This window comes from Tachysurus vachellii, chromosome 7, assembly GCF_030014155.1.
Source record: "Tachysurus vachellii isolate PV-2020 chromosome 7, HZAU_Pvac_v1, whole genome shotgun sequence".
In the NCBI taxonomy this organism is placed as follows: Eukaryota; Metazoa; Chordata; class Actinopteri; order Siluriformes; family Bagridae; genus Tachysurus; species Tachysurus vachellii.
Genome location: NC_083466.1, coordinates 26,954,985 through 26,974,075, shown reverse-complemented (window position 1 = coordinate 26,974,075; position 19,091 = coordinate 26,954,985). Strand labels below are relative to the sequence as shown.

The following is a 19,091-nucleotide window of genomic DNA, read 5'->3' as shown; positions in this document are numbered from 1 at the left end:
TTGAGATTAATATCGCTGTCTATTTAAAAATTAAGAATTGTTTAAGATTTTAAGCTTTTTATAGACTGTTTTTCTTGTAACTATTGGTTTGGTTTTGATTTTATACAAACCCAGTGACTTCAGCAGAAATGAAAGTAAAACTAATCTGTTCCTGTTAAGTCAGGAAGTCAATCTGTTTTATCTGTGTTTGAGGGTTTTTACGTCTTCATGTGGAGGACGATTATCATTAGAGACAGGACTCCAAGCTACACATCCTGCTCAGTGTTCAGCTGGACCTGAAGATGTGGAGTGTGATTTCTGTATTGAGAGTAAATCCAAAGCCATCAAGTCCTGCCTGGTGTGTCTGGCCTCTTTCTGTGAAACTCATCTCCAGCTTCACTATAAATCTCCTGCCTTTAAGAAGCACAAGCTGGTCGAAGCCTCCAGACGACTTCAGGATCAGATCTGCTCTCAGCATGACAAACTGCTGGAGGTTTACTGTCGCACTGACAGGCAGTGTATCTGCATGTAGTGTACTATGGATGAAAATAAAGGACATGATACAGTATCAGCTACAACAGGAAAAGCTGAGAAACAGGTAACAATATCATATACTGCAGCTTTCAACCACAAATAAAAAGAATACTTATAAACCCATTCTTATTAAAAAAATTGTATTTTAAAAATACAAAAAGTAAATATGCTTTGATCAAATGGCATCAACATGTCATTGTGCTGTTTCTCTTGTTTTTAACACATACATGTAACACATCAAGGGTAAACGATTTGCTGTGTTTCTATGTAGAAGCAGTTGTTGGAGAAACAGGAAATATCCAAGCAGAGAATCCAGGATAGAGAGAAGGAGCTTCAGAAGCTGAGGAAGGCTGTTGAGACTCACAAGATGTGTTTAGAGCAGAAAAAGCTGTTTCAGGTTCAGTTGCACCGCATTTGACTAGTAGTTTATAGATTTATGAAGTTAATATGTTTGTATGCTGATTATACAAACATATTAATGCTGATGCTGTTAATGTAGTGTATCTCATTGAACTGGGAGGAAGTGATAGTTGAGTAGATTACCCCAAGGTCACAATTAGGAATTTTAAGTTGAGGGGACATTTTCTTTGGCTTTACTGGTTACAAAAGGCATTTCAGGAAACTGAATGGATCTTTAACTATATTATCAAAGCCATTGAGAGAAGACGCTCTGAGGTGACAGCACTGTTCAGCGCTCAGGAGGAAGCTGCAGTGAGTCAAGCTGGGAAAGTCATGAAGCAACTGGAGCAGGAGATTGAAGAGAAGAGACACTGAGATAGAGGAACTTTCACACAGAGAAGATCCCATCCAGTACCTTCAGGTAACATCAGTGTAAAAAATGTATATTAATAGCTCCTAATTACTAATACATAGATAACTAGAACCATACAACAAGGTGACATATTCATATGTAGTGACTTCTGTTTAGAGGTTATATCATTCTTGATACTGACAAAGGTGACAATTAAATGGCATGAAGTTAAGTCATTAGTCAAAACACTGTGTTCACTGTTGGGAGTTGCACGAAATAACTGGACACAATGCATGATTTATTTCTTATGTTGTGTTCTGAATGTTTATTTGACCAATTAAGAGTATTCTGAGTCTGGTTTCTCTCAATCTGTTCTCCTCTTTCATCTAAGGGAGTTTTTCCTCCCCACAGTCACCTTAGGCTTGTTCAAGTCTAATAATAATCTTGAATTTTTGTATACTATTAATCTTTGTATAATACTAAAGTTTTTACATTATGTTTTTTATGTTCTGTAAAGCTGCTTTGAGACAATATTCATGTATCCAAAGATGCAATTTTATACTGTTTTCTGTTCCAATTCTAAATCTTGTACACGTTTCAGTCTGTCTCGACCCTCACTGGACCTTCAGACCCACCCGTCATCACGATCAATTCTCTCCTAACCACTGAGGGTGTAGTAAAGTCTGTAAAACACCTAAAAAAGAAAGTAGAAGAAAGCTGTAATGCTGAATTTAAGAAGATATCAAGTAGAGGTAAGATGTTATATTGTCTTAAAATACATTTCACATAATGGGGTTGTTAGCCACATGAAAGTAGAAGTAAATAATCTACTCCTGATAGAAGGAATTCATCATGTGACTTTTTGCCTTAACATACTTTATTTATTTATTCCAAATTATTAATTTCCAAATTAACTTTTTGCAACTTTTTTATATTAATATAAACATTTTATTAATATTTATATTAATTTTATGGGTAATTTGCATATCACTTACAGTGGTGTGAAAGTGTTTGCCACCTTTCTGATTCTTTATTTTTTTGCACGTTTGTCACACTTTTATGTTTCAGGCCATCAAAAAAATTTAAATATTAGTCAAAGATAACAGAAGTAAACACAACATGCAGTTTTAAATGAAGGTTATTTTATTATTAACCTCCTATGACCTGGTGTCCACATATGTGGACATCACATTGCATCTAAAATGCAAGGCCAAACCAAAGCTCGGGTCTTAGGAGGTTAAGGGAAAACAAAATCCATACAGAATTTTGACTTGAGAAGTGAAAAAAAAAAATCTGGACACCCACATTTTGATCCTTAAATAGCAGCAATCTAGCTCTCAAGATATTTGATATAAGATATAAGATATTTTCCTCCTGGAACTGTCGACTATGTGTTTTAGGTTTAACAATTGAATATGTCTGTCTTAAACTTATTTATAGGTAAGAAGTGCAAGTAGGAAGTAATTTCTTTGACTTTTTACTGACTGGGACGTTTTTAGAGTTTGATCACTCCTAGGACAGCTAGAATTTAACAAAAATAGTCTATGATTGAAGAGGATGTGCAGACTATGTTCAGCTGGTGTTAGAATCAGGCTTTATGTTTTAATAGTGAATAATGAGTAATAATGAATAGTAATGCTTATTTACGGACATATCTACTTTAGTTTACTACATCAGATAATTTATCAGGAATAGTTTACTGCAAAACAGCAAAAAAAGGAAAAAGGTGTAGAGATACTTTTTGTTCGAGGTTAAGAATTACAAGGATCAATGTTGAGATAAATTGCTGATGTTGCAACATCTCTCTCTCTCTCTCTCTCTCTCTCTCTCTCTCTCTCTCTCTCTCTCTCTCACACACACACACACACACACACACACACACACACACACGTTATTATTAACAGAAGCCATGTCACACTGCCACACAGTTATTTTTTTGTTATTGTTGTTCTTTTAACAATTAACCCTGTTCTTATCATGTGAGTTACTTGGATAGATTATGAAAGCACCAATTACACCATGTCTGTATATATAAAGCTGTGATAGCTGCAACGGCATTCTAAGCCTGCTCTTCCCTCATGTAACCCGGGTTACACTTTCTCTTTCACACATTTGTTTGGTATCTCACTATGGGAATGATATAGCCCACTCTCGTAGTGCATGCTTTCCGAAGCCGCCGGAGAGCCCTAGCGAAAATGAAAGATTTCACACTTTTTGAGATGTGATTTTCTCTCATTACACACATGGGCTGACTTGGAGAACTGCATGAGCCATAAAAGGCGCAGTAACATCCAGACGGTAAAATCTGATGAATGTGTGCGGAGAAGCCCAGCTGGATGCCGCACAAATATCTCTTATCGAGACTCCCTTGAACAAAGACTATGACATATCCATAGCTCATGTCAAGTGGGCCCTAAAGCCCATCAGGGAATCAAGACCCATATCTGTATAGGCTGACTCAATTGCCTCCAAATCTGTAGCAAAGAGACTGGCTTATCTTTACATCAAGCAGCCCATGAAACCAATAGTTGTCCGCTATTTCTGAATGATCGAATCCTGTTAACATACTGACTTTATGCTCGAACAGGACGCAGCATGTGTGAGACACTATCCTCCTCCAAAGCAAACAGAGTGGGATAAAAGCACTCAGTTCTAGGTCAGTGTTGTTATAACACAAATAAACAACCTTGGGAACAAAAGCTGGGGTAGGCAGCAATGTAACCTTTCTGTCACACAGACTATGTTTTGAGAATCAGACAAAGCATGTAGCTTGCCCACTCGCTTAGACGACACTAAAGCGAGAAGCAGCACCTTTTTTTAAAGACAAAGACCTGATATGAACAGTATCTATAGGTTTAAATGGAGCTCAAGTCAGAGCCCTCAGAACTCTAGATAAAACCCATGATGGGACGACCTGTTTCAATACATGTCTCAGACGTCTCACTCCTTTTATAAAATGGCACACGAAGTGATGCCTCAAATGTAAGCTCCTTCAAAGCCTACATTACAAGCCAAAATAGCAGCCTTTAATAGAACATACAATAGATTGCCTCTTGAAAGGAGATCTGCCCCCATGTTCGGGACTCCCAAGACATGTGTCGCATGCAGTGACTCGAAGCATGACGCGATCAAGACTATCAGCTTGAGAGCTAGATTGTGAAATTGCACCGAGCACATCCCTCCCGAGATTGATATATACCACCGTCGTGTTGTCTGATCTGATCAGTACGTGACATCGGAAAATGTTTCAGTGCCAGAAAAAGTGCCATCAGCTCCAATTGGTTTATGTGGAGCTTGCAGCGCTGGGGCGTCCAGCGGCCGTTTAGTGACCTGCCCCGAAAAACAGCCCCAGTCTGGCAGAAATGTATCCGTAGTCACCACTCTTCTCAGGGACCCGCACCTAACGGTGTCCATGAATGGAATAGGTAAGGGTCTCTCCATTAATGAAGCACCTCCATGCATTCTTCCGTTACTATCACTCGGCACATGAGATGAGTGTGGACATAGCTGCCTCAAAGCAACCCACCGCTGGAAGTCCCTCATCCTGAGTAAACCCAGTGGGACCACTGACAGTGAGGAAGCCATCATACCCATCAAGCAGAGACATGTCTTGAATGAAAGCAAGTTTCCCCTGCGGATCTGAGCCAGACAATGTTAAACACCATAACTCTCCTTCCGAGAGCATAGCGTGGTATGTCACCGAATCTATATGTAGAACCAGATACTCCGGCTCCTGAGATGGAGTCAATCGACTGTGATCGACTGTGGAAAACCAGTCACCCCGTCCATAGAGCATTCTGATTGTGAGTATTTTGAATCTTTATTTTCTCAAGTGCTTGTTTAGAGTTATGTTCTTTGGAATGAGAAAATAACGTAAGTAAAAGCCTTTCTGAAACTATTTTTATAGTTTTTTAACAAAAGAGAGGCTATGTCTGCTTCAAGCAACCGAGCTAGTGAGAGCAAGAGAGCTTATAGGTTGCGACAGATAACAATTTTTTATTGTTAGTTTTGAACCCAAAGTTTGAAGTGCTTTGTGACAAAACACATGTGAACTTTTGCTTGACTTTCTCAGACCACACACTTCTGTTGGCAGTTTTCTGCACTTAAACATGGTTTATCCGTCTGACACATTTAACATTGTGTAACAAGAGAAACCCGAAGTGCCCTGTACGCAATCCAGAATAATGTTATCCATTATCGACACTCTCTGCTTTTTCGCAGGTGGGGGAACTGGTGTGGCGGATTCAGGGGAGGACATTACAGAGAGCCCTTGCTTCTGTCTGTCCCTCCCCTGACGGATACTCTAGGTATCTCTCTTCCTCTTGTTAGAACTGTGGACATAGATTTAGTGCTAGATCTAGGTTAGAGCTAGATTTGCTAGCTCTTGGACCAGCCGGGGACAGGCCGATTACTCTGCGCCCTGGGTTTTTGCAATCCTAGGCTGGTTAAAAAATCTTCTGTTCTGTGTCGGAGAGACAGGCCTTGGCGGAGCAGGAGGGCAGGGTGTTCTGTTTCATGTCAAGCAGACATCAAATACCTCACCTTCTGTCTTTTAAAGATCGCATCTCTGCCTCAGTGCCTCAACAACTATGCCGAATAAAACCTTCTCTTTCCCTGATGCTTGATAGGTTAAATCATATAGACCTCTCTCCCGCAATGGTGATAGCCATCACATGGCCGCAGCTCTGCACAGCGCCACGTGAAGTGCATAAATTGAGGTCTGTAATATTACAGATTTCCTCCTATTCCACCGGGTTTGGATTCCTGGAGTCTAGCTGAGTGCCCAGCTCCTCCAAAAGCTTGGCTTGATGAGCTGAAGTCACGTTAAGGGCTCACAAGGCTAGCGCTGTTGATTTATAATTTTTTTGATACATGGAAGCAGTGAAGCATTCCATTTTCACCACCCTTTGCAAGGCTTTTATTTCAGACACTTTCAGGATCTCGGGAGGCATAAATTTACACCAGTCTTCTAAGGAAGGAATCTGTGGCTCCTTCCTAACAAGAATTTAATATTATGGTGCTGCAACAGATCCTCAGAAATGTGGCACCCAGTAACTTAAAACTGGAGACATACTCTCCTTCAAATCAGATGATATCTGGGGTAGATGTGGTCTCCAATCTATTATGTAAAATAAGCTTTCATTTAGAGAAAATAGCATATCATTTTTAAGTAGAGAAACTGTGAGATTTCTCATAAGAAACAAAGTGTATTTGTTTCTCATAAGAAACAAAAAATTATACTTTTATACTTTTAATCTTATACTAAGATTATGAGTCTATTTAAAAGTATTTCAGAAATCAACATCCAAATACTTTTACTACAAAACATCTTGTTCCAAAAAGACAAGGATAAAATATAAGTTATAGTTCATGGACATTTACATGTCATAGTTTAGTGATAATTTATTTAGAGTTAATTTCTAGTTTATTTAGTTAATTTTGTAAAATTAAACATTTTTAAAACACGATCAACTATGCTGCATGACCATGTTTAACACTAGATTTTGCTGTAACTCTAGCTCATCTTCTTTACTCTTTTCTTTCATTCAGGTCCTTGCAAATGGGAGAAACCTGAAGATCTCTGTATACTGACACTCTACAGCGCTCCTCAGCCTACAGACTCTCTCTCTCTCTCTCTCTCTCTCTCTCTCTCTCTCTCTCTATCTATCTATCTATCTATCTATCTATCTAACTAACTATGTTAGGAAATGTGGATCTGAAAACCATCTCCACACTTTTATAATTTGATCCCCCAGGTTTATTAAGGTCTTCTTGTAATAACTTTCCATAAGTATTTAAAGCAGTTGGTTCACCAAGGTGTAATAATGTATTTTGCCAAAATAAAAAAAAAAGGTTTCTTATAGCTTTATTTTTTATTTTTAGTTGTATTCATTTAGGTGACAAAATATTTTGTTTTTGCTGTAATGCGGTTGATCAGTATTGTATCTGTAATCTGTATCTGTAATCAGTATTGTTGTACAATTTCTTTGTATTGATTCACATGTTCTACTAAAAATATACAATAAAATGTCAGCTGTGATTTCCAAGCTTTTAAAGTGTTTACAGCCTTCCCTGTGCTACATTATATTAATGTTGTATTGGCATTTATTTTATATTATTATATACGTCTGCTTCTTGTTTACAAAAGTGGGACAAGAGTTAGTGATTGTTAGACAAGTTCAAGTATAAGTCTCCTGAGTGTTTCCTCACTGTTGGCTGCATGAGGTCCTTCCTCATGTTATTTGGGTATTACACAGTCACTTATAGCTATGTTTCTGTAAAAGACTAAATAGAAACACTAAAAAACATTGTTATTTGAGATTGAGCTAATTTAAATGTATGCTAGTGTTCAGCAGAGGGCAGCACATAACTTGTTTTTGTCCCCCTTTCTGGGTTGAATGAAACTTATCTGTTCCTGATTAGTCGTAATTTGTATCTGTTTCATCTGTGTTTAACGGTTTAAAGGGTTTCTTGTACAGGATTATCAGTATTATCTGTTTTTGAGAGCCTTTGTGTGTTGTTTATTTTGTATAGTTTCAATCAGGTGAGTCATTTATTCAGACCCAGCTGTGTTTCACAGGGCTTTTATAAACTGAACCAGGAAGTGTGAGCTGTTGTAAGTGACTGGGTGTGAGTTTGTTTTTCAGTAAAATGGCAGAAGCGAATATTTTAGGACTTCAGGATCAGTTCAGCTGCCCAATCTGTATGGATCTATTCAAGGATCCAGTAGCTCTTTCGTGTGGCCACAGTTACTGTATGGTCTGTATTAATGGCTGCTGGGATCAGGAGGATCAGCAGGGAGTCTATAGCTGTCCTCAGTGTAGACAAACCTTCACTCAGAGACCTGTTGTAAGTAAAAACAGTGTTCTAGCTGAAGTAGTGGAGACACTGAAGAAGACAGGACTCCAAGCTACACGTCCTACTCAGTGTTCAGCTGGACCTGAAGATGTGGAGTGTGATTTCTGTATTGAGAGTAAATCCAAAGCTATCAAGTCCTGCCTGGTGTGTCTGGCCTCTTTCTGTGAAACTCATCTCCAGCCTCACTATAAATCTCCTGCCTTTAAGAAGCACAAGCTGGTCGAAGCCTCCGGACGACTCCAGGATCAGATCTGCTCTCAGCATGACAAACTGCTGGAGGTTTACTGCCGCACTGACCAGCAGTGTATCTGCATGTTGTGTACTATGGATGAACATAAAGGACGTGATACGGTATCAGCTACAACAGGAAAAGCTGAGAAACAGGTAACAATATGTCATGGCCCACTTCTACAATTAAGGAGGAAAAGCAATTAATATAAAACTAGATTTAGCATGAGTAGAATCACAAAAATGCTCTAAATTGGAACCTTTTCTGCATAGAACCTAAACAAACTAGAGACGAGTTGACATTTTGAGAGTTTAGTACTTCCTATAGAGTAGTAATATAATGTATGTGTTACTTTTAATGTAATGTAAATTGTGTTCTTGAATTCTGTTCTTCATTTATAGAAACAGTTTTTGGAGGTGCAAGGAACATTCCAGAAAAAAATCCAGGAGAGAGAGCAGGAGCTTCAGGAGCTAACAAAAGCTGTGGGGTCTCACAAGGTGAATTTTTGAGAAGAACAGCAACCTAGCTGCTGGAAGAGCTGTTTCAGGATCAGTCACAATTTAGCCATAATCTCAGTGACATTTTCTGGGAAAATAACTTAGCTATCTAGCTACCTAGCTTGCTCGCTCCCTCTGTTAATTCAATTCAATGAGCTTTATTAGCATGTAGTGCTTTCAGTGTTGATAAAGCAGGTAATTAAAGTATTAGTGTAAGGATTAATAAACATTGAGAGCAAGGTCAAAAGAAAAGGAACAATGATGATCACAACAAGAATAGTATTAGGAAGTAATTAATTAGGTTTATATTGATTAGAATAAAACATTGTTGTATCCATGTGGGACATTGTTTGGTTGTTCCTCAGGTTGTAGCAATCATGCAGCATTCTTCTTTTTCCCCTAGCAGCAAAGTCAGCCTCTCTATATTATTCCATATCTGAAACCCAGGAATGATGTTTCTAATGACTGGAAGTAATGTAGGTGAATTTTTGTATATTTAGTGCGTTGGGTTAAATGCAGCTCTGCCTCTACAGCTCTGAGGTCACAGAGTCTGTCCTCTCTACAGAACCAGGTTTGTTTGTTTGCTCACTCAACCTGTATTTAATCAAGTCAAGTCAAGAAGCTTTTATTGTCATTTCAACAATATATAGCTGACACAGTACACAGTGAAATAAGACAACGTTTCTCCAGGATCGTGGTGCTACATAAAACAAAGACAGAGATAAGGACTTAGTAAGTAAGTCTTAGCCACATAAAGTGCATCTGTGCAACCTGGTGCAAACAGTGCAGGACAAAAGACAAAAAATACAAGACATATTCAGTGTCCTCCACTGTGTCAGGCTGGTTACTGTGGTTGGGTAGGTTGCCACAGTGTGTTGTCGATTTAGGGCCAGATAGGTTTTGAATTTTGTTTTGAGATTTGGTTAGTTCTGTCCAATAATTGATGTATTTTTTTTCTTTTTTGTTATAATTTATTTGGGTCTGATTGTGTGGTTCCGTGTGTCCTAAGACTATAGTGTTTTGGTGAGGTCAGATGAGGATGGGTCAGTAAGTCTCAGGATGAGGATACAGAGGAGGCTCCTTTGAACATTCAGCTCTTGGTAGTTAAGTGCTTTTTAAAAGAAGGAGAGGGGGTCATTTGATTTGATGTGTTTTCAAAAATGAATAGCTCTCTTTAAAATATTTACCAAAGGGGATATTGGCCTAATTCTGCTTTTCATGCAGAGTTCAGGGCTTTTCTCTGCACCTGTAGGATGCTTTTGAGAATTCTGTATGCAGGACTTCAATTTGGTGTTTGTCCCATTTTGCCCAATCAGTTTGTGTTAGTGGATCCATATAGTGCAGTGGGTTCAATTATTGATTTAAATATTTTGAGCCAGATTCTAATTGGAATTGTGTTCATTGTTTTTTTTGTTTTTTTTTAATGGCAAAAAATAAAACAGTTTTGCTTTATCCCTGAGTTTATTTACAGCCATACCGAAGTTTCCTGTGTTATTGATTGTTAGGCCCAAATACGTGTATTTTGTGGATTCTTCATTAGGGTGGTTTCCAATTATGAATGTGTTGTGTATTTGCTGAGATCTGGGTCTTTTCTGAAAAATTAGTATTTTGGATTTTTTTTGGTTGACTGTCAGGGCCCAGATCTGACAGAACTTTTCAAGCAGAGAGAGTTGCTGCTGTAGCCCATCTTTTATGGGCAACAACTGAACCAGACCCTTTCAGCAAAAGTGTTGCTGGCTTTGAGAAGCATAGATTTTTAATGATATGGCCACCCGTTCTTGTTGTGTTTACAGTTCATTTGTTCCAGTATGAATTATAATGTGGCTTGGGGTACAGAGGGGGGACCGCTTTGTGTCTCCTCCAGTAAGCCGCAGTGTTGCCTGGGCTGCAGAGGGGCAGGGGTTGTTGCATACAGTATATGGCTGATATGGCTAATTTTGCAGCTTTCCTGTTAAAGACTGAAGTCTTCCAGCGTCTTTAGAGAAGCTTGCTGTTTTTTCCGTGTTTCTGGTTGTTTCTTTAACTTATCTGAAGCTGTCCAAAGAATATTTATTTTTTTTCTTGATTATGTCCATAAACTGCTTCAAACATTGTTTGATTTTCTTTATGGAGTCTTCATTTAGAATGAATCTAAATATAGTCAAAAACCTAAGAGCTCTTGAAAGTCATGTCCTCTCTATCACCTCTCTCTCTCTTTTTCTCCTATCAGCACTCTGCACAGACAGCAGTTCTGGAAACTGAGAAAATGTTTACAGATATGATCTGTACCATGGAGAAAAGATCCTCTGAGGTGACACAGCTAATCAGAGCTCAAGAGAAAGCTGCAGTGAGTCAAGCTGAAGAAATCATCATGAAACTGGAGCAGGAGATTGCAGAGCTGAAGATGAGAGAAGCTGGAACGAAGGAGCTTTTACTCATTTGAGGATCCCATCCAATACCTCCAGGTGACATCACTGAGACATAAACATGCATAAAGATTGCATACATGGTATAGCAAAAATAATGTACTCGTAATCATGTAACATCATCACAATCATCTACTTTTAAGTAGACACTTTATTATTATTCTCTTTTATCTATGCAGAGTTTTCATTCTTTTGTGACCCCTCCTGGAGCTACAGATTTACCAACCACCGTGGTCAGTGCTTTCTTCTCTTTTGATGATCTAGTAAAGTCTGTGTCTCAGTCAAAAGTGAAGATGGAGGCATGCTTTGAGGAGCTGTTTGAGAAGATATCAAGTGAAGGTAAGAGAACAACTAACATTACATTCTCTCAAAAATGATTCAGGATAACAAAAAAAAATCAGTTTTAAGTTTAAAGTACAGTTTTAACTCTACTGACATTTTCAACAGAGTGTGTTCTTGAGCCAGTGGTTTTTTATAAAAAATTATAACTTCAGCTACTAATTAACAGTAAATCACTGCTTGTCTTTTTAATCACTTTGTAGAAATAACCTATATATATATATATATATATATATATATATATATATATATATATATATATATATATATATATATAACACAACTGAACAATTTTGTCTTATACACCTTAAAGCAAAAATACTCCTGTTTAAGCGTGGATCAGTTCTACCTCTAGAATTGCATTGATTACACTAAGATGGCCATAGATTTTCTTAAATTTTGAGAAATGTTTATACTGAAATGTACAAATGGTCATGCAAATGTACAATTTGTATTTAAGATTTTGGGAAATATGTGAATTGATCTTTGCTGTGATGTTAATTTATATTTTGATAGTTCACAGACTTTTCATTTTATGAAAGTTTTCGAAAAAGAAAGAACCCCTTCCTCAATAGAGGGGCACAGTGGCTTAGTGATGAGCACATTTCCTCATTCCTCAGGTGTTGTAGGTTTGATTTCTGCTTTTGTCTTGTGCGTATAGGGTTTGCATGGTCTTCATATGCTTCTGGGATTATCTGTGGCTATTCTGATTTACTCCCCAAGTCCAAAGAGTCCATAATGTGTTGTAAACTATTTCAAAATTCCCCGGGGTGTGGTTGTCCCTAGCTTGGTTTTCCTGCTTGTCTTGTGCCCAAATCCCATCCATTTATTATACCTTGGATAGTCATTTTAAAGTGGCAGTTTGGCCAAAATGAAATTTGCATTCTTCATCCATACCATATTCAGTATATTCTTGCTGCTCTTCTTCTTCTTCTTCTTCTTCTTCTTCTTCTTGGGATCGCCACAGCGAGTCATCTCTCTCCACCTGAATTAAATTTGATCTTTTAAAACTATAAATTATAACTTAATGTACTTCTAAAAGACTTAAGCGTAGGCACTTAAAAAATAAAGATTTAAAAAATAGCTACATAATTTATCAGGCAGAGAAGTTTTGTGCTTTGCCATGTTTACTTTGAGTTTTGTTATCGCTATGATCCTGGCATAGGGACGGAAGAGCTTCATGCAGTGGTTTGCATTCAGCTGACATACAGTACAGTACCTGGTGCTCTTCACCTTCAAAGATCTCCAACAAGGAACTTACAGGAGTTGTTTGATAGAAGGAGGACCACTTGATTGCATGTCTTCAACTACCGGTGCTAAGCTGGTATTTAGTAGAGCTGCTACTGGTCCCTTTTGTGTGGTCTGCTTGTGCCCCCTGATGATCAGGCCCTCTTGGTTAATACACTCCAGCATATATATGGGACATTACTGATGAGAGGGTGTCACTTCAAAAGATGCTCCTTCCAGGCCTCCTGGGCTATGTTCAACAGTTCCCAAGGTCGACAGAGGAAATGGAAAGGACGGAAGTCTGTAGATGCCTGTAGGGTTTCTCAGATGGCAAAGATGACATTTCTAAGCACCAGCACTGAAACTTTTGGCACCAGAGAAAGGTCCTTAACCCTTTCTGGTCCAGGGGCAACTGTATTATAGATGTATGCACAGATCTGATGCACAGCTGTCTACCCATTTCATGCTTTTGGTTATGTACATCCAGGGAGCTTTAACTGTTACACCCAGGTATTTTGTAGTGAGAGTGTGTCTGGAGCCTGTTACTGGGAGGTGGAGTGGAGTGGGGATTATGGGGTTCATATAGCAATCTCTTATGATGACATCAGCAGGAATGGAAGCAGTAATGTATGTGCGTTTGGAAGTAATGATAAGTCCTGGAGTTTGCTTTGCCAATCATCTGATTACTCATTCTTACACAACAACCAAGAAACTAAAATCCCTGTGAACTCCAGCTCCTCTACAATAGGAGTGTTTGTGGATTACAAAGCAGGAACTCTGTCTTTCTACAGTGTTTCTGACATGATGAAGCTCCTCCACAAAGTTCACACCACATTCACTCAGCCTCTTTACCCTGGATTCGGCCTAACTAAATATTCAACAGTAAAACTGTGCCAGTGAAAATAAATAGTTTTGGAATAGTTTAACACTGTATGATTCATGTAAAAATGGAAAAAAAAAATCATGCTACCTTTTAAAAATAACACATTAAAACCTTTAAAAATAACACAATGTTGAAATGCAATTATCTAATTTTATGCTCGGAAAATTTAGTATTACTAAAATGCAGTGGTACAAATTGTGTTTTTTTTTTTTTTTTTTTGTCAGTGTTAAGAGGTAGTACAAGTGGTGGTGTACGTTCTTCAGTAGCGTATCAGTGTCATCTGAAATCCTCAGAGATGTGTGTTCAGGTACACTCTCTACAGGGTTCACACTTCCTCCATGTAGACCCATTTATTATTACTGGTGATCAGAATTGGTGCACTGGTGTAATAAACAGTGGTAGCTCGCTGGTTAAAATATTACTAAGGATTAAAAGGGTTTCAATTCCAATACCCCACCTTCCAAGATGTCACTTGACAAACACACAACTGCTCAGTTGTATGAAAACTTTCACAAATGGAAGTTGCTCTATAACATGTCAGCTGTTTGTAGTGATAAAGAATTGTGCATGATTAAGCAACTTGGATGATGTATAATGGGGCAGTTGTATATTAAACCAAGTGTAAATAATGACTCAAGCAAGATCCTGGACACAAGCACATGCCATCTAGTAACGCAGCCTGATTTACATTAATTGTAAATGTAATAAATGCTTCCATAGTGAAGAGGATTCAGAAGCGTACAGTCATCAGGAAATAAGTTAAGAAGATTTCCAGCCCAAAGCAGCAATTTAGCTTGTACTTTATTACACAATTGATGGATTTCTGAGCTAATAAATACCCACTCCTGTACATCCCATCTCTGTACCAATGCTTTATTGCTAACGCTGTTCAAACGTCATTTTAAAACAATTTTCAAAATAATGATTCTCAATGTTCTATTTTATTGTTATACCTTTAACTCTTAAAAAAAAATCCAACTCATTTTCCTTTTACTATAATTATTAGTGATACATGTTTTGATTTTTGATGCTTTTTTTTTACTTGGAGAAGAATTCAGTGTGATTAGATTTTACAGAAACACCTATGAAACATCTTGTAGAGAAACTTGACTTTTATATTCACACCATTTAGGTTCCAGTCATGTTAAAATCTAACAAGTAAATCCAAGGTGTTCTGTATTTTTCTGTTTGTTTTCTTTCTTTATCTGTATTTTTTATTTTTTACAGCCTGAAACTGCTCACTGTGTTTAATATTAGGTCATATAAACTAATAGAACTTAAGATAGAAGAAAAACAGGGTTGCATATAATATTTATATAATATTAATATTACATTGGCATCTTATTTGTTGTTGAAATGTACTTTACTATGTTTAATAAACTTTACTAGAATTGCAGAACTAATGCATTATTGTAACTAGACTGTTATTTTACATACCTCCCCAGTCTAGGTGTATGGGAAACAAGGAGAGAAAAAGATGCAAAAATTAAATATTAGCAGTGAACCAAGAGCTTCACTCTCCAGCTTTATCTCATGGCTTCATCTCCATCCAGATCAGGCCAGCAGTTAATGGCATATGCAGTCATCCATTAAGACAGAGTACTTGATGTGTGTGTGTGTATATATATATATATATATATATAAATAAATAAAAACCTACTACAGGGAGTGCAGAATTATTAGGCAAATGAGTATTTTGACCACATCATCCTCTTTATGCATGTTGTCTTACTCCAAGCTGTATAGGCTCGAAAGCCTACAACCAATTAAGATATTAGGTGATGTGCATCTCTGTAATGAGAAGGGGTGTGGTCTAATGACATCTACACCCTATATCAGGTGTGCATAATTATTAGGCAACTTCCTTTCCTTTGGCAAAATGGGTCAAAAGAAGGACTTGACAGGCTCCGAAAAGTCAAAAATAGTGAGATATCTTGCAGAGGGATGCAGCACTCTTAAAATTGCCAAGCTTCTGAAGCGTGATCATCGAACAATCAAGCGTTTCATTCAAAATAGTCAACAGGGTCGCAAGAAGCGTGTGGAAAAACCAAGGCGCAAAATAACTGCCCATGAACTGAGAAAAGTCAAGCGTGCAGCTGCCAAGATGCCACTTGCCACCAGTTTTGCCATATTTCAGAGCTGCAACATCACTGGAGTGCCCAAAAGCACAAGGTGTGCAATACTCAGAGACATGGCCAAGGTAAGAAAGGCTGAAAAACGACCACCACTGAACAAGACACACAAGCTGAAACGTCAAGACTGGGCCAAGAAATATCTGAAGACTGATTTTTCTAAGGTTTTATGGACTGATGAAATGAGAGTGAGTCTTGATATAGTGATATAGTGAGAGTGAGTATACTACTTAACAAATATCCCTAATACACATATACAATCATCCCTAACATTAATTATTGAAGGAAATAATAAAAGAAAGGACCATCACATTGTTAAACAAGATTTTTCTGGTTACATTATGATTTTTCACCAAGTTTCTGTTTTAAAAATTCTGTCCACTTGAATAATAAAACAATCAATAAAATCAAAATAACAATCAATAAAAACTGAAATCTTCTTCTTCTTTCGGCTTTTCCCTTCAGGGGTCGCCACAGCGAATCATCTCTCTCCACCTAACCCTATCTTCTGCATCCTCAACACTTGCACCCACTAGCTTCAAATCCTCATTAATTACATCCATATACCTCCTCTTTGGCCTTCCTCTTTGCCTCCTGCCTGGCAGCTCCATGTCCAACATTCTCCTACCAATATACTCACTCTCCCTTCTCTGAACATGTCCAAACCATCTTAATCTCGCCTCCCTAACTTTGTCCCCCAAACGTCCAACATGGGCTGTCCCTCTGATGTACTCGTTCCTAATCCTGTCCAATCTTGTCACACCCAAAGAGAACCTCAACATCTTCAGTTCGGCTACCTCAAGCTCTGACTCCTGTCTCTTCTTCAGTGTCACTGTCTCTAAACCATACAGCACGGCCGGTCTCACCACTGTCCTGTACACCTTCCCCTTGATTCTTGCTGATACTTTCCTATCACACAGAACTCCTGACACCTTTCTCCACCCACTCCAACCTGCCTGCACTCGCTTCTTTACTTCTTTCCCACTCTCTCCATTACTCTGGACTGTTGACCCCAAGTACTTAAACTCCTGTACCTTCTTCACCTCCTCACCCTGTAACCTTACTATTCCACTTCCCTCCCTTTCATTCACACACATGTACTCAGTCTTACTACGACTGACTTTCATTCCTCTTCTCTCCAGCGCAAACCTCAACCTCTCCAGGTTTTCCTCCACCTGCTCCCTGCTCTCACTACAGATCACAATGTCATCTGCAAACATCATCGTCCAAGGAGACTCCTGTCTGACCTCCTCTGACAACTGGTCCATCACTATAGCAAACAGGAAGGGGCTCAGAGCCGATCCCTGATGCAGTCCCACCTCCACTGTAAACTCCTCTGTCTGACCTACAGCACACCTCACCACTGTCCTGCTCCTCTCATACATGTCCTGCACCACTCTGACATACTTCTCTGCTACTCCTGACGTCCTCATACAGTACCACAGCTCTTCTCTTGGCACCCTGTCATACGCTTTCTCTAAGTCTACAAACACACAGTGCAACTCCCTCTGACCATCCCTATACTTCTCCATCAACATTCTCAGAGCAAAAATTGCATCTGTTGTGCTCTTTCTCGGCATGAAGCCATACTGCTGCTCACAAATTTCCACCACCTTCCTTAACCTAGCTTCCACTACTCTTTCCCACAACTTCATTGTATGGCTCATCAACTTTATCCCCCTATAGTTGTTGCAACTCTGCACGTCACCCTTATTCTTAAAGATCGGCACTAACACACTCCTTCTCCATTCCTCAGGCATCCTCTCACTTTCTAATACCCTGTTTAACAAACTAGTTAAAAATTCCACTGCTGCCTCTCCTAGACACTTCCAGACCTCTACCGGGATGTCGTCAGGACCAACTGCCTTTCCACTTTTCATCCTCTTCAAAGCCTTCCTGACTTCATCCTTTCTAATCTTATCTACTTCCTGTTCCACAGAGTTCACCCCTTCTACTCTTTTTTCCCTCTGATTTTCCTCATTCATCAGCTCCTCAAAGTATTCCTTCCATCTCCTCTGTACACTCTCCTCACTTGTGAGCACCCTTCCATCTCTATCCTTAATAATTCTAACTTGCTGCACATCCTTCCCATCTCGATCCCTCTGTCTAGCTAACCTGTACAAGTCCTTCTCTCCTTCTCTAGTGTCTAACCTAGTGTACAACTCTTCATATGCCTTCTGCTTGGCCTTAGACACCTCCCTCTTCACTCTGCGCTGTAACTCCTTGTATTCCTGTCTATTCTCTTCAGTCCTGTCCATATCCCACTTCTTCTTGGCTAATCTCTTCCTCTGTATACTATCCTGAACTTCCTCATTCCACCACCAAGTCTCCTTATCTTCTTTCCTCCTTCCAGATGACACACCCAGCACCTTTCTCCCTGTCTCCCTGATCATTTCTGCTGTATTTTCCCAGTCATCCGGCAGCACTACCTGACCACCCAGAGCCTGTCTCAACTTCTGTCTAAATTCCTCACAACATTCCTCCTTTTTCAGCTTCCACCACTTAGTTTTCTTCTCTATCTTTGACCTCTTCCTCTTACAGACCATCAGAGTCATCCTACACACCACCATCCTATGCTGTCTGGCTACACTCTCTCCCACTACCACTTTACAGTCACTAATCTCTTTCAGATTGCCTCTTCTACAAAGGATGTAGTCTACCTGTGTTCTCCTACCTCCACTCTTGTAAGTCACTCTATGTTCCTCCCTCTTCTGAAAATACGTGTTAACCACAGCCATGTCCATCCTCTTAGCAAAGTCTACTACCATCTGTCCTTCAAGGTTCCTTTCCTTAACTCCAAACTTGCCCATCACCTCCTCATCACCTGTGTTCCCCTCACCGACATGTCCATTAAAATCCGCTCCTATCACCACTCTCTCACCCGTGGGAATACTCTCAATCACCTCATCGAATTCACACCAGAATCTCTCTTTCTCCTCTAACTCACAACCTACCTGCGGGGCATAACCACTAACAACATTCAACATCACCCCTTCAATCTCTAACTTCAGACTCATCACCCTGTCTGACACTCTCTTCACCTCCAGAACATTCCTCACAAACTCCTCCTTCAGGACCACACCTACCCCATTTCTCTTACTATCCACACCATAATAAAACAGCTTGAATCCTGCTCCTATACTACGAGCCTTGCTACCCTTCCACTTGGTCTCCTGTACACACAGTATATCCACCTTCCTTCTCTCCATCATATCAGCCAGCTCTCTACCTTTCCCTGTCATAGTACCAACATTCAG

The 19,091-nt window shown here is 39.1% G+C and overlaps 1 long non-coding RNA gene and 1 pseudogene across 2 annotated transcripts; both read left to right on the top strand.

Moving 5' to 3' along the window:
• Window positions 1-207: 207 nt before the first annotated feature.
• LOC132849052 (uncharacterized) lies at window positions 208-7,311 on the top strand. 2 transcript variants are annotated; one of them, XR_009648805.1, is made up of 5 exons: window positions 208-577; window positions 785-910; window positions 1,166-1,333; window positions 1,866-2,016; window positions 6,815-7,311. It is a non-coding gene; the product is annotated as an uncharacterized LOC132849052 (long non-coding RNA). The 2 variants fall into 2 exon arrangements; XR_009648804.1 differs by having other exon boundaries at window positions 785-1,333.
• A 356-nt stretch (window positions 7,312-7,667) lies between these two features.
• On the top strand, window positions 7,668-11,703 carry LOC132849050 (E3 ubiquitin/ISG15 ligase TRIM25-like; annotated as a pseudogene).
• The last annotated feature ends 7,388 nt before the right edge of the window (window positions 11,704-19,091 follow it).